Source organism: Leopardus geoffroyi, chromosome D1 (assembly GCF_018350155.1).
Source record: "Leopardus geoffroyi isolate Oge1 chromosome D1, O.geoffroyi_Oge1_pat1.0, whole genome shotgun sequence".
Lineage (NCBI taxonomy): Eukaryota > Metazoa > Chordata > Mammalia > Carnivora > Felidae > Leopardus > Leopardus geoffroyi.
Genome location: NC_059329.1, coordinates 34,703,577 through 34,716,113, shown reverse-complemented (window position 1 = coordinate 34,716,113; position 12,537 = coordinate 34,703,577). Strand labels below are relative to the sequence as shown.

The following is a 12,537-nucleotide window of genomic DNA, read 5'->3' as shown; positions in this document are numbered from 1 at the left end:
AGTTTGAGATTACTTCAAAAAAATTAGCAACTACTTTATATTAATGCTTTCACTTATATATGTTTTATTTTATAAGATAGATTCCTAGAGCTCTGATTTCTGGATTAAAGAGTACACATAATTTTAACTAGAAGATATGTTGTCGTATGTTGTTGTGTTTCCTTTTTTTCAAAATCGTAAATATTTGCAGTTTTAAGCAGTAATATATAAAAAAGATTATTTATACTAAATTCCTAACAAAAGTAGGTATTCCTCTTTATTTTTAACAATTTGACTTTTAGAAACTATATTTCATTATTAATTGTATTTCTCTGATATCTACCAAAGGTGGAAATATTTTCTCATATATTTGCCATTGGAATTCCCTATTCTGTGAATGCCCATTAATTGTTTGTTTAGATTTCTGCTTGGATTTTGGTCAGGTACATCCATATCTATCAGATTCTAGTTTATTAACAGACTAGATTCTGAATGCTTATACTACGCACTAGTTTAAAAATGAACTAGAATTCCAGGATATTTATGATATGTTTTTTCTGGTACATATGATATATTGAGCTGTACACTTTATGTGTATTACACATTAATTTTAAAAGTTTTACAAAATCAGTTTGTTCTACAAAATTCCGAAGCCTAATTACAAGCCAGCATTAATTGCTTTTACTTATGAGTTGTTTTAAGAAATTCTGTATGACCAATGTGTGTGTGTTGTTACAGAGAGTGATATAGCACAGAAATGAATGCCATGAATTTAATTCAAAAAGTGATTGAGAAGAGACAGATTTTGAATGTGAAAGAGTCTTAATGTCTATACAAATTTATTTGCTCACATATTCCTAGTTTTACAAGCAATGAGTGGTTTATGATAAAAACCCTTGTGTATTCAACATTAAAACAATCTAAGTAACTGTTAAATATCAGTTCCAAATGAAGAAATATATGTTAAAATTTTATCACAATCACTGAACATATTTTTCACAATTTATTTTTTATTTGATTTTGTTTGGTGTATAGTTTGACTAACAAAATTAATGTAAACTTATATAACCAATGTGCTTACTTTTTTATTTAGAGATTTGAGTTTCATTTTTCACAATGGTGTGTGAGTGCATATGTGTGTATAAGTGCATGTGTATTTTTACATTATTTTTGTTTTGTTTTAGGTATTTAATCGTTTTAGAATTCTGTGAAACTAATTTTTGTGTATCCTATGAACTAGATGATGCTTTATATTCTTTCTGTGGTACAAGAAGATTTGCTAACTGCCATTTTCCCACTATGTTGAAGTAGAATTTTTGGTATATTACATTCCCACATATACTGTGTTCATTTTGTTTTTCTATTTTGATTTGCATATCTATGTGTCTATGCCTGAACCAATATTATATTCTAGGGATAGTGACAATGTGTATTTTAATATAAATGACCAAATTCTCTTCCAATTGTTCTTTTTAAAAATTAACTTTAAACATGCTTTAACTTGGGGGCACTTGGGTGGCTCAGTCGGTTGAGCATCTGACTTCAGCTCAGGTCATTATCTCATGGTCCATGAGTTTGAGCCCCGCGTCAGGCTCTGTGCTGACAGCTCAGAACCTGGAGCCTGCTTTGAATTTTGTGCCTTCCTCTCTCTCTGCTCCTCCCTTGCTCATGCTCTCTCTCTCTTCTTTTTCTCAAAAACAAATATTAAAAAAAAACTAAAAACACTAAAAATAAAAATTCTTTAACTTGATATGTACATTAAACGTAGCCAATAAAAGTATTTATACTTTCCAATCTAGTATGGGAAAGGGAATGAAGAAAATATTACTAATCCAATTAAAGTCAAGAAAGGAGAAAATAAGAATCACAGAAAAATCATAAAGCATAGTAAATACATAGACCACATCATTCAAAGTCAGGAAATCATGAGAGAAATTGGTTTAGGGAACAGATCTGAGAAATTGAATATACAAGTTATAAGTTTAACAGAGAAGGCAAAGGAATTGATGGAAGAGATACAATATAATCTATATTTATCTCTTATCAATTGATTTGTATGTCTGCACTCTATCTCTCTAGCACCCTGCCCTTAGATAGTTAAGAATACATAATATTCAAATTCCTAAGCATATGTGGAATATTTCAAAAATTGAACACATGCTAGGCCACAAATCAATTTTTAACAAATTCCAAGAAATGAAAGTTATATACAACATGTTTTTTTGACCACAATACTATAAACTTAGAAATTTTGTAATTTCTAATCAAAACTTACAATATATAATAATAAGATACTAAAGAGGTGTTGGAACCATATTTAAATGCATAAGAAAATGAATACGTATTTTTATGTTATTAATTACATATCACTTAGCTATTTTCTATTGAATAACAATATATTCATCTAAACTTGATATTCTCCAATAAAAATTATTGAGAAATAAGGTCCATAATATAGAAATTCATCTTATAAATATTTTCATGTATCTGCTCAATAATATATGAAATTCAAAATATCAACATTTGATGTATTTTTTCTTCTTTTCTTCAGGCAATATCACATTCCTAACATGAAGAACATCTAAAAAGAACAGTATAGAAATTCTTCAATAACAATCACCTTTCTTCAACTTCATTGCAAGAATATTTTTCTGGATTTCTATCTTTCTTTATCTACATTTGTATTTTTACTTCTCCTTCCTCTTGAGCCTGTCATTCCCAGTGCGTAGAATGGAAAGGGCATTGGATCAAAGGCAGAGTGATAGAAGTTCTATTTTCAACCCTATTGGGGCAGCTCGGTGGTTTAGTTAAGCATCTGACTCTTGATTTCAGCTCAGGTCATGATTTCATGGTTCATGAGTTAGAGTCTGAAATCAGGCTCCTCACTGATGGTGTGGAGCCTGCCTGAGATTCTGTCTCTCCGTCTCTCTCTCTCTCTCTCTCTCTCTCTCTCTCTCTCTGTCTCTCTCTGTCTCTCTGCTCCTCTCTTGCTCATACTTGCTCTCTCTCAAAATAAATAATAACAATACATTCTCAACCCTATCACTTAATTTTTTAACGTGAGGAACAAGGATTCACTTATTTGATTTATTACTTTCTAATTTAAAGAGGAGACTACTATACAAGTGTAAATATTGTAAGAGAAGTGAAATAATTTGTGTAGTAAACCAGATGCTGAAGGCATGCCAGTTCAGTACAGATGCACTTCCACTGTTCTCCGATTGGCAAAATTGTTTATTCTTAAAAGACAAAATCAATTTTAGTCCTTCAGTTGAGCATTCCCTGATGCCTTTCTTTATTTCTCAGTGTAGAATTAAAGGCTTCTTTCCACATCATCCCACTGTCCTCGTGTATTCATTTGTTCCTATACTTCATACTATTGCAATTATTTGCTTAAATCTTTATGTCCCCTCATAATGGTGAAATCTGAAAGTATAAGCATTACACTTTGCCACACATTGGATATAGGATTGTAAGAAACAATTTTATCAGATAAAGAGCTTTTAGAAAGAGAGTAAGTACCCTTGAGTACTCAGAATTCTGAGTACTATGAGGAAGCTGATCTTCTCAGAATGATGAAAGAAAGAAAGAAAGAAAGAAAGAAAGAAAGAAAGAAAGGGAGGAACGAAGAAAGAAAAGAAAGAAAGAAAAAGAAAGAAAGAAAGAAAGAAAGAAAGAAAGAAAGAAAAGAAAGAAAGAGAGAAAGAAAGAAAGAGAAAGAAAGAAGTTATGGAATGTCTGCAATACTGTGATCATAAAGTACAATAAAACAAGACCGTCACAGACAAGCTAGATGGGGCAAAAGTTCCAAATAAGAAGATTCAAAAGTATATATGTGCTCTGCCCCTAGTTTTATGCTTATGGATGTTACAATCATGTTTCCTGATCAAGACACTGGAAAAGATTTAACTGTTTGAGAAAAAAATAAATGATATACATATAAACTTTTTATCATAAAGTTTAATATGTCATGGGGCACCTGGGTGGCTCAGTTAGTTAAGTGTCCAATTTCAGCTCAGGTCATTATCTCACAGTTCATGGGTTTGAGCCCCGTATAGGGCTGTGTGCTGACAGCTCAGAGCCTGGAGCCTGCCTCCGATTTTGCGTAGCCTCTCTCTCTACTCCTTCCCCCTCATGCTCTGTCTCTTTCTTTCTCTCAAAAATAAAAATTAATTAAAAAAAAGAGTTTAATATGTCTTAACCATTTATGTCAAACACTTTGTGCATTATAAAGTATTGCTAATGTCCCTACAAAGTGGAAAAAGAGGAGAGTGCTTGCTCTTTTGTAACTAATTTTACTCTAAAGAATCTAGACTTTCTTATTGAGAAGAGAGGTTTTAGTTTTTATTGCTGTTAGTTTTAGTTCATTGAAACTGTCTCTGATCAATTTTATTTCAACATGATGTAGAGCTTTAAATGAGATAACTATTTGTGGGGCACCTGGGTGGCTCAGTCTGTTAAGCATCTGACTTTGGCTCAGGTCATGATCTTGCAGTTTGTGATTTCAAGCTTCGTGTTGGGTTCTGTGCTGACAGCTCAGAGCTTAGAGCCTGCTTTGGATTTTCTGTCTCCCTCTCTCTCTCTGCCCCTCCCCCATCCACACTCTGTCTCTGTCTCTGTCTCTGTCTCTTTCAAGAATAAACATTAAAAAAAACCTTTTAAATGAGATAACTATTTGTTACTTTGAAGATAGCTTCTGTTATATTCTACCTTGTATTCTCAGTTCCATCTGTAATGTTAGTGTTCAATGAGAGTTTAGTAAATGCCTATGAAAAGTATGAATTAATGTATGAAAGAAAAAGGGAAAGAGGAATGGGAAAAATGTTATCAATAATGATGCTATTGATATTGGTGATAATTAGGAGACTAAGCTACAGAAAACAGAACAAAAGGGCCAAGTTCATCAATATAATAACTTGGTGATGAGCACCTACATCTACAGTGTTGGCTTTGGAGATTGAGCAGGAAAGATTACATCAAAAAGTATTTTCCAAGAAATTTCAACAAGTTACAGATAAATAAATGAAGGGAAAGAAGTCAAATTTGACTCCTAGGTTTCAAGTGTGATGGATAGTACTGCTGATGACAGTGGGTAAGACAAAACATGAAGTGAACTGTGCAGGATAAATGGTCATTTAATTTATACTAGTTTCACTCAAAGTTGAAAAGAAAATTAAAATTTATGAGAAATGGCTTATGGTTGGTTTTTGTTATAATAACACTGTATGACTAGCACTAAAAATGTTTTAAAAGGCAGTGAGTTTTTCTCATGCTTATTTGTCTGTGGGGCCAGCTGCAACTGAGCTGATGGAGGCTGATCTTACCTGAATTTGATCCATGCCATGGGCAGGCCTGCTTCATTCCTCTGGGATCAGCCAGCCACCTAGAGAGATTTTTTTTCATGAATATGACACAAATATAAACAGGCAAATGGAGACGCACAATATAACCCATACAGTATCCTGTGCTCCCATTTTCCACAGGCCAAATCAAGTTGTTTAGCCAAAGTCGACACAGTGGGTGGGGAATGCACTAGCATTAGAGGACCTGCAAAGTCATTTGGCAAAGATGTGGATATAGGGAGAGGTGAATACTTACAATCTGACCAGTTATAAATACATGACTGGATCTTAAAAAAAAAAATAAAAATAAAAAGTTGCAATGTGTGCATTTGAAATAAATATAAGAAGAGGTTAAAAAAAAGCCAAGCCAAATAAGCAGCCATTAATGAAAGAGATAATAAAGCCAATATATGACCATTATCATCATCATCATCATCATCATGGAAAACAACATATGATCTCACTCATTTGTGGAATTTAAGAAACAAACAAAAAAAAAAAAAGGAGAAAAAAGACAGAGGCAAACCAAGAAACAGACTCTTAACCTATAGAAAACACACAGATGGTTGCCAGAGGGGAGTGTGCAGAGAGATGGATGAAATGGCTGATGAGAATTAAGGAGTGTACTTGTGATGAGCACAGGTGTTGTATGGACATGTTGAATCACTATCTTGTGCACCTGAAACTAATATTACCCTGTATGTTAACTAAGTGGAATTTAAATAAAAATTTGAAAATATTAAATAAATAATAAAAAGAAGAAGTCAATTAAAAAAAATGTGGGGCACCTGAGTGGCTCAGTTGTTTGAGCAACCGACTTCAGCTTAGGTCATGACTTGTGGTTCTGGGTTTGAGCCGGGCATCAGGCTCTGTGCTAACAGCTCAGAACCTTGAGTCTGCTTGGGATTCTCCCTGGGTGTCTCCCTCTCCCTCTGTTCATCCCCCCTCACACTCTGTCTCTCTGTCTCTCAAAAATAAATATTTTTTAAAAAATATGCTGGGGCTCCTGGGTGGCTCAGTCGGTTGAGCCGCAGACTTTGGCTCATTTTGTGATCTCACACTTTGTGAGTTTGAGCTCCTCACTGGGCTCTGTGCTGACAGTGCGGAATCTGCTCAGGATTCTTTCTCCTCTCTGTCTCTCTCTGTCCCTCTCCCATTTGTGCTTTTCTCTCTCAAAATAAATAAATAAACTTAAGAAAAAAAACCAAAAGTGGTATGTACATACATGCAGCAGAATATTTTGCAGCCCTAAAAAGGAAGTAAATCTTATCACATGCTACAACATGGATGAACTTTGAGGACATTATGCTAAAAGAAATAAGCCTATTGCAAAAAGACGAATACTGTATAAGTCCACTTATATGAGATATAAAGTAGTCAAAATCATAGAAACAGAAAGTAGAATGGTGGTTACCAGAGGCTGCAGGGAGAAGAGAAAGGGGAATTGTTTAACGGGATAGAGTTTCAGATTTGCAACATGAAAAAGTTCTAAAGATCTGTTTCATAATAATGTGAATATACTCAACACTACATACATATGTATGTATATAAAGCGGCTAAGACGGTAAAAACAAGATGAAACAATACATCAGATAATATAAGTTTTCTCCGTCCCATTACCATGTTTGCTTCAGCATTGCTTTCCATACAGACACCTGGATTTGTTCAGGCTACTTCGGCTATACCTGCCAACTACTCTTTTAGGGCTGAACACTCTTCCCTATTAAGGCCAACTAGTCCTGAGTTCTGCCAAGGTTGTTCCCTGAATTGACCCATTACCAGAATCATATTGCCATTAACTGTCTGATTTTGAGTATTGCAGCTGCCAAGTTCTACTCCCTAAAAAGGATTTGATTTTCTATGACTAACAACAATGTTATGAATTAGGTATTGCTGAAGTCATAAACTCTTCTTAGATATTTCTCTTGCGCATCTCCCTATCTATATGCTCCTTACTTTATAATCAGGCCCAAAGATGGACAGTAGTGCCCAAGGTATGATTCAGACTTCTATAGCTTTTATTGTACCTCTTCCAATATATCTTGCTTCATAGTCCATTTCATTTGTGTACCTAACCCCTACTAAGAATGGCAGAGAGATGCAGGCCCTCTTTCCCTTACTTACTGCTGTTGCCACATGCCTAATAACCTGACAGCAACTTGCCCCAGGTGCACTGGGTTTCTGTTGCTGTCTGCTGCCATGCTTCTCTGCCACAATGGAATAGGGTGTTTGAAGGAAACTGGCCATTATGATACAAGTATAAAACTTAAAGTGCAAAGTATCTGGCATTCTGAGGATTAGGAGCTGGTATGTAAATACTCATCTTTTACATTATTGGGCACAAACCTCAAATATGCAACCCACACAGTCCCATCAAAGGTCCCAAGCAGAATTTAGCCCCACTTGCCCATAATAGTGATCAGATAGCATATCAGTGGATTGGTTGGTCTTCCTCATCTGCCTCTTGCTTCCCAGTCCTCAAATGATGTCCCTTGGGATCAGTTTCCAAAATAAACTATTCAGATGCAAATTCTTATTTCAGGCTATGTTGTTTGTTTGTTTTTATGTATTCTAGCAGAGTAGGCAGAAAAAGAAATGACCCCACTTTCTAATCCCCCACTTTCTAATCCCCAGAATCTGAGAATATGTTAGTTTACATGAAAAAAGGAATTTAAGTTTGCAAATGTAATTAAGATTTCTGGCCAGCTGACCTTTAGCTAGGAAAGAGCATGCTGGATCATTCAGGTGGGCCACATATCAGGTTGTTTCCTAAGAGTGAAAGAGGGAGGTAGAAACGTAGCCAGTCAGATGAACCAGTGACTATGGAAGAAAGGCACAGAGGATGCAACATTGCTGGCTTAAAGGTGGAAGGGACTGTGAGATAAAGAATGTCAGTGACCTCTAGAACCTGCAAAAAGTAAAGAAATGGATCCCCCTAGAGCCTGCAGAAAGGAACACAGCCTTGTCAACACCTTGATTGAGTGTATCCCAGTGAGACTCCTATTGATTTTCTAAATTACAGAACTGTAAGATAAAGATTTGTCTTGTTTAAGATGCAGTTTGTGGATACTTTTTATAGTGGCAACAGGAAAATAATATATCAAGTTGCTTATTTTGTTCAAATATGTCATTTTTTATATTTAGCAATTAAGTTGAAATCAATTTATTAACTCCTTACATTCTAAATGATCATCTTCGGAAAATGTTTAATACATGTGTTTTAATTATTTTGATTCAATAGATATGTTTGAATTAATAGATATCTTTTCTCCTTGAAAAAATGACTTGGGGCTTAAAAACTTTAAGACAATTTCTCTCTCTCAAGATTGAGTTGGAACTTATGGTTTACTAATGTCATACAATTAATAATTTAATTCAATTAACATTTATTCAGTGCCTATAAGGCTAATGGCGTTACAGAAAATATAAGTTGACATAACTTTGAAATCAAGTTCTTTCTTTTTTTAAAAAAAATTTAAATGTTTATTTATTTTTGAGAGAGAGTGTGTGAGCAGGGGAGGGGCAGAGAGAGAGAGGGAGACACAGAACCTGAAGCAGACCCCAGTGTCAGATTTGTCAGCACAGAGCCTGCCGGGGCTTGAATTTATGGACCACGGGATCATGACCTGAGCTGAAGTTGGACACTTAACCGTCTGAGCCACCCAGGTGCCCCAAAATTAACTTATTTCAACAAAACTGATATGAAAGTCGATTAAAATATAGGTTACAGAAAATTGAGCAATGTCTAAGAGTTCAAATATAATGGAAAACAGTCAACAGAATATTCAAATATACAATTTTCAACAGATTTAGCTTTTGTTTGGATTATTTGCCATCAAAGCTGAAACAAAATATACTAATTAATAACATACTAATTAGTAATAGTAATTACAAATACTAAATGTATAGTCAATGTATAGTAAAAATACTAATTACTAAATGTAAGTAAAATCAGGGAATTCTGAAGATCACTTTAATTACCATTCTTAATGTAACAAAATTAGACTTAGGAAATGACAAATTAGTGCCAATTTTAATTTTTATCACTTAAGCTCTGGAGTTAAATGTTTTACTATTTGAGCCCCTTTGTACTGTGCAGTATGTGCTTTACACTAAAAAATGCAGTTCATAGACATTGTATAGCACAAGTCAAGGTAAAGTTTTAAGTCCTTATTTAATGAGTGAATGTCCTTGAATGTTGTTCGGTATTAAAATATCTGACTTTTCTTTCCCAGTAATCTCAAGGGTTTTGGGTCTAGAAGCTCAAATTCAGAACACATCCAGAAAAGAAAATGAAAGTTGAGGGGAAGGGAGGGAAAGAGAGAGTAAGGATAGAAGGACAGACAGAAGGAAGGATGAAGGAAGGGTGGAGGGAAGAAAGTAGGGAAGGGTGGAGGGAAGAATGGACAGATGGAAGGGGGGATAGAAGTGGAGAAAGAAGGAAGAGGGGAAGGGAGGAAGAATAAAGATTAATCTAATATCTATTTAGTACTTATTTTGTCCCAGAGAAACCTTGCAAGGGGGCAGTTTACTTCTTTTCAGTACTCCTAATGGGAATAATCCTCACCTTAAATGTTATTCTTGTGTTTTGCTGTAAGGACACTGAGGCATATAGAGTTGTATTGGAGAGAACTTGCCTCCCAGTGTATTCATCTTGGTTTCTTTGGGGGTCCTTCAACACTGTTTTACAGAATATCCTTTGAGCTGAAAGTCCAGATTGTTTTTTGGTACCATCTAACAGCAAAATGTCAACTGTCTAGTCTTTGGGGAAGAAAATGTAGGTGTAGTTCACTTTATGAGGGAGATGCATTTCTGAATATATAACATATAGATTTTCACTTGCATTTTAATTTTGTATTCTGTTATAAAGTACAGGAGAGTATGCCATCTGAATAAAGTACAAGGGAATATACCATCTGATAAAAAATTTTGTTAAGTTGAAAGATTTCCTTAAAAAACAATAACTATAGTTGCTGATTTTCATATAACATTCCTTATGGCAAGTGCTATGCCTGTTATACCTCTCCTGTTGTTTTTATAACCTTAAATGAAAATGCACATTCGGAAACATGACTTGTTAAATGATATATTAATACAAAATAAATTTTTAAGTTTTAATTTTAATTCTAATTGATGTACACTGTTATATTAGTTTCAGGTATATAATATAGCAACACAACATTTCCAAACATCACCCTGTGCTCATCATAACAACTGCACTCCTTAAATTCTAGCACATATTCAACTCATCCCCCCACCCACCCCCCTCTGGTAACCATTAGATTGTTCTCTATAATTCAAAGTGCTTCTTGCTTTGCTTCTTTTTCTCTCTGTCTTGTCTCTGTATCTCTCTCTCTCTCTCTCTCTCTCTCATTTTCTTTTTCCTTTACTTGTTTGTTTCTTAAATTTTTTTTTTTCCAACGTTTATTTATTTTTGGGACAGAGAGAGACAGAGCATGAACGGGGGAGGGGAAGAGAGAGAGGGAGACACAGAATTGGAAACAGGCTCCAGGCTCTGAGCCATCAGCCCAGAGCCCGACGCGGGGCTCGAACCCACGGACCGCGAGATCGTGACCTGGCTGAAGTCGGACGCTTAACCGACTGTGCCACCCAGGCGCCCCTGTTTGTTTCTTAAATACCATATATGAGCAAAATCTTATGGTATTTGTCTTCCTCTTGCCTGACTTATTTCACTTAGCATTATGCTTTCTAGCTCCATTCATATCCTTGTAAATGGCAATATTTCATTTTTTATGGCTGAGAAATATTCCATTGTATATACTACATCTTATTTATCCCATCACTTGATGGACAGTTAGGCTGCTTCCACATCTTGGCTATTGTAAATAATGGCGCTATAAACATAGGAATGCAAGTATCCATTTGAATTAATGTTTTTGTATTCTTAAGTAAATACCTACTGATGTGATTGCTGGATTGTAAGGGAGTTAATTTTTTACCTTTTTGAGGAGCCTCTACACTGTTTTCCAGAGTGGCTGGGCCAGTTTGCATTCCCACCAATAGTGCATGAGTGTTTCTTTGTCTCCAAATCTTCGCCAAAACCCATTGTTCCTTGTGTTTTTTATTTTAACCATTCTGACAGATCTGAGGTGATAACTCAGTGTAATTTTTATTTTCATTTCCCCGATGATAAGTAATGAGAAACATCTTTTCATGTGTCCATTGGTCATCCGGTCGTGTTCTTTGGAGAAATCGCTGTTCAAGACTTCTACCTATGTTAAATTGAGTTACTTGTTTGTTCCTTATTGAGTTTTGTAAGTTTTTAAAGTATATTTTGGATACCTTTATCAGGTATGTCATTTGCAAATACTTTCTACCATTTCAACAGGTTGCCTTTTAGTTTTGATGATAGTTTCCTTTGCTGTGCAGAACCTCTTTATTTTGATGTGGTCCCAATAATTTATTTTTGCTTTTATTCCTCTGCCTCAGGAGACCTATCTAGAAAAAATTGCTTCAGCCAATGTCAAAGAAGTTACTTCCTGTGCGCTCTTCTAGGATTTTTTTATGGTTTAAGGTCTCACATTTAGGCCCTTAATCGATGTTGAATTTATTTTTGTGTATGGTATAAGAAAATCATCCAGTTTCATTCTTTTGCATGTTGCCATCCAGTTTTCCCAACCCCTTTTGTTGAAGAGACTGTCTTTTTCCCATTGGATATTCTTTCCTGGTTTGTTGAAGATCAATTGACTATATACTTATGGGTTTCTTTCTGGGATTTTTATTCTGTTCTATTGATCTATGTGTCTATTTTTGTGCCGGTACCATACTGTTTTGATTGCTACAGCTTTGTAATATAAATTGAAGACTGGGTTTGTGATGCCTCCAGCTTTGTTTTTCTTTTTCAAAATTGCTTTGGCTATACATGGTCTTTTGTAGTTCCAAACAAATTTTATGGTTTATTCTGGCTCTGAAAAATGCTGGTGGTATTTTGATAGGGATTTCATTAAATGTGCAGATTGCTTTGGGAAAATAGATATTTTAACAATATTTCCTCTTCCAATCAATGAGCATGGAAAGTCTTTCCATTTATTTGTTTCATCTTCAATTTCTTTCATCTGTGTTTTATGGTTTTCAGAGTATAGGTCTTTTATTTCTTTGGTTAGGTTTATTCCTAGGTATTTTAATATTTTTGGTTTAATTGTAAATGAGATTATTTTGTTTATTTCTTTTTCTGCTGCTTCATTATTGGTGTATA

The 12,537-nt window shown here is 34.8% G+C and overlaps 1 protein-coding gene across 2 annotated transcripts in view; it reads left to right on the top strand.

Moving 5' to 3' along the window:
* CNTN5 (contactin 5) overlaps positions 1–12,537 on the top strand; it is a 1,378,474-nt gene that overhangs the window by 180,455 nt on the left and 1,185,482 nt on the right. The window lies entirely within an intron of this gene.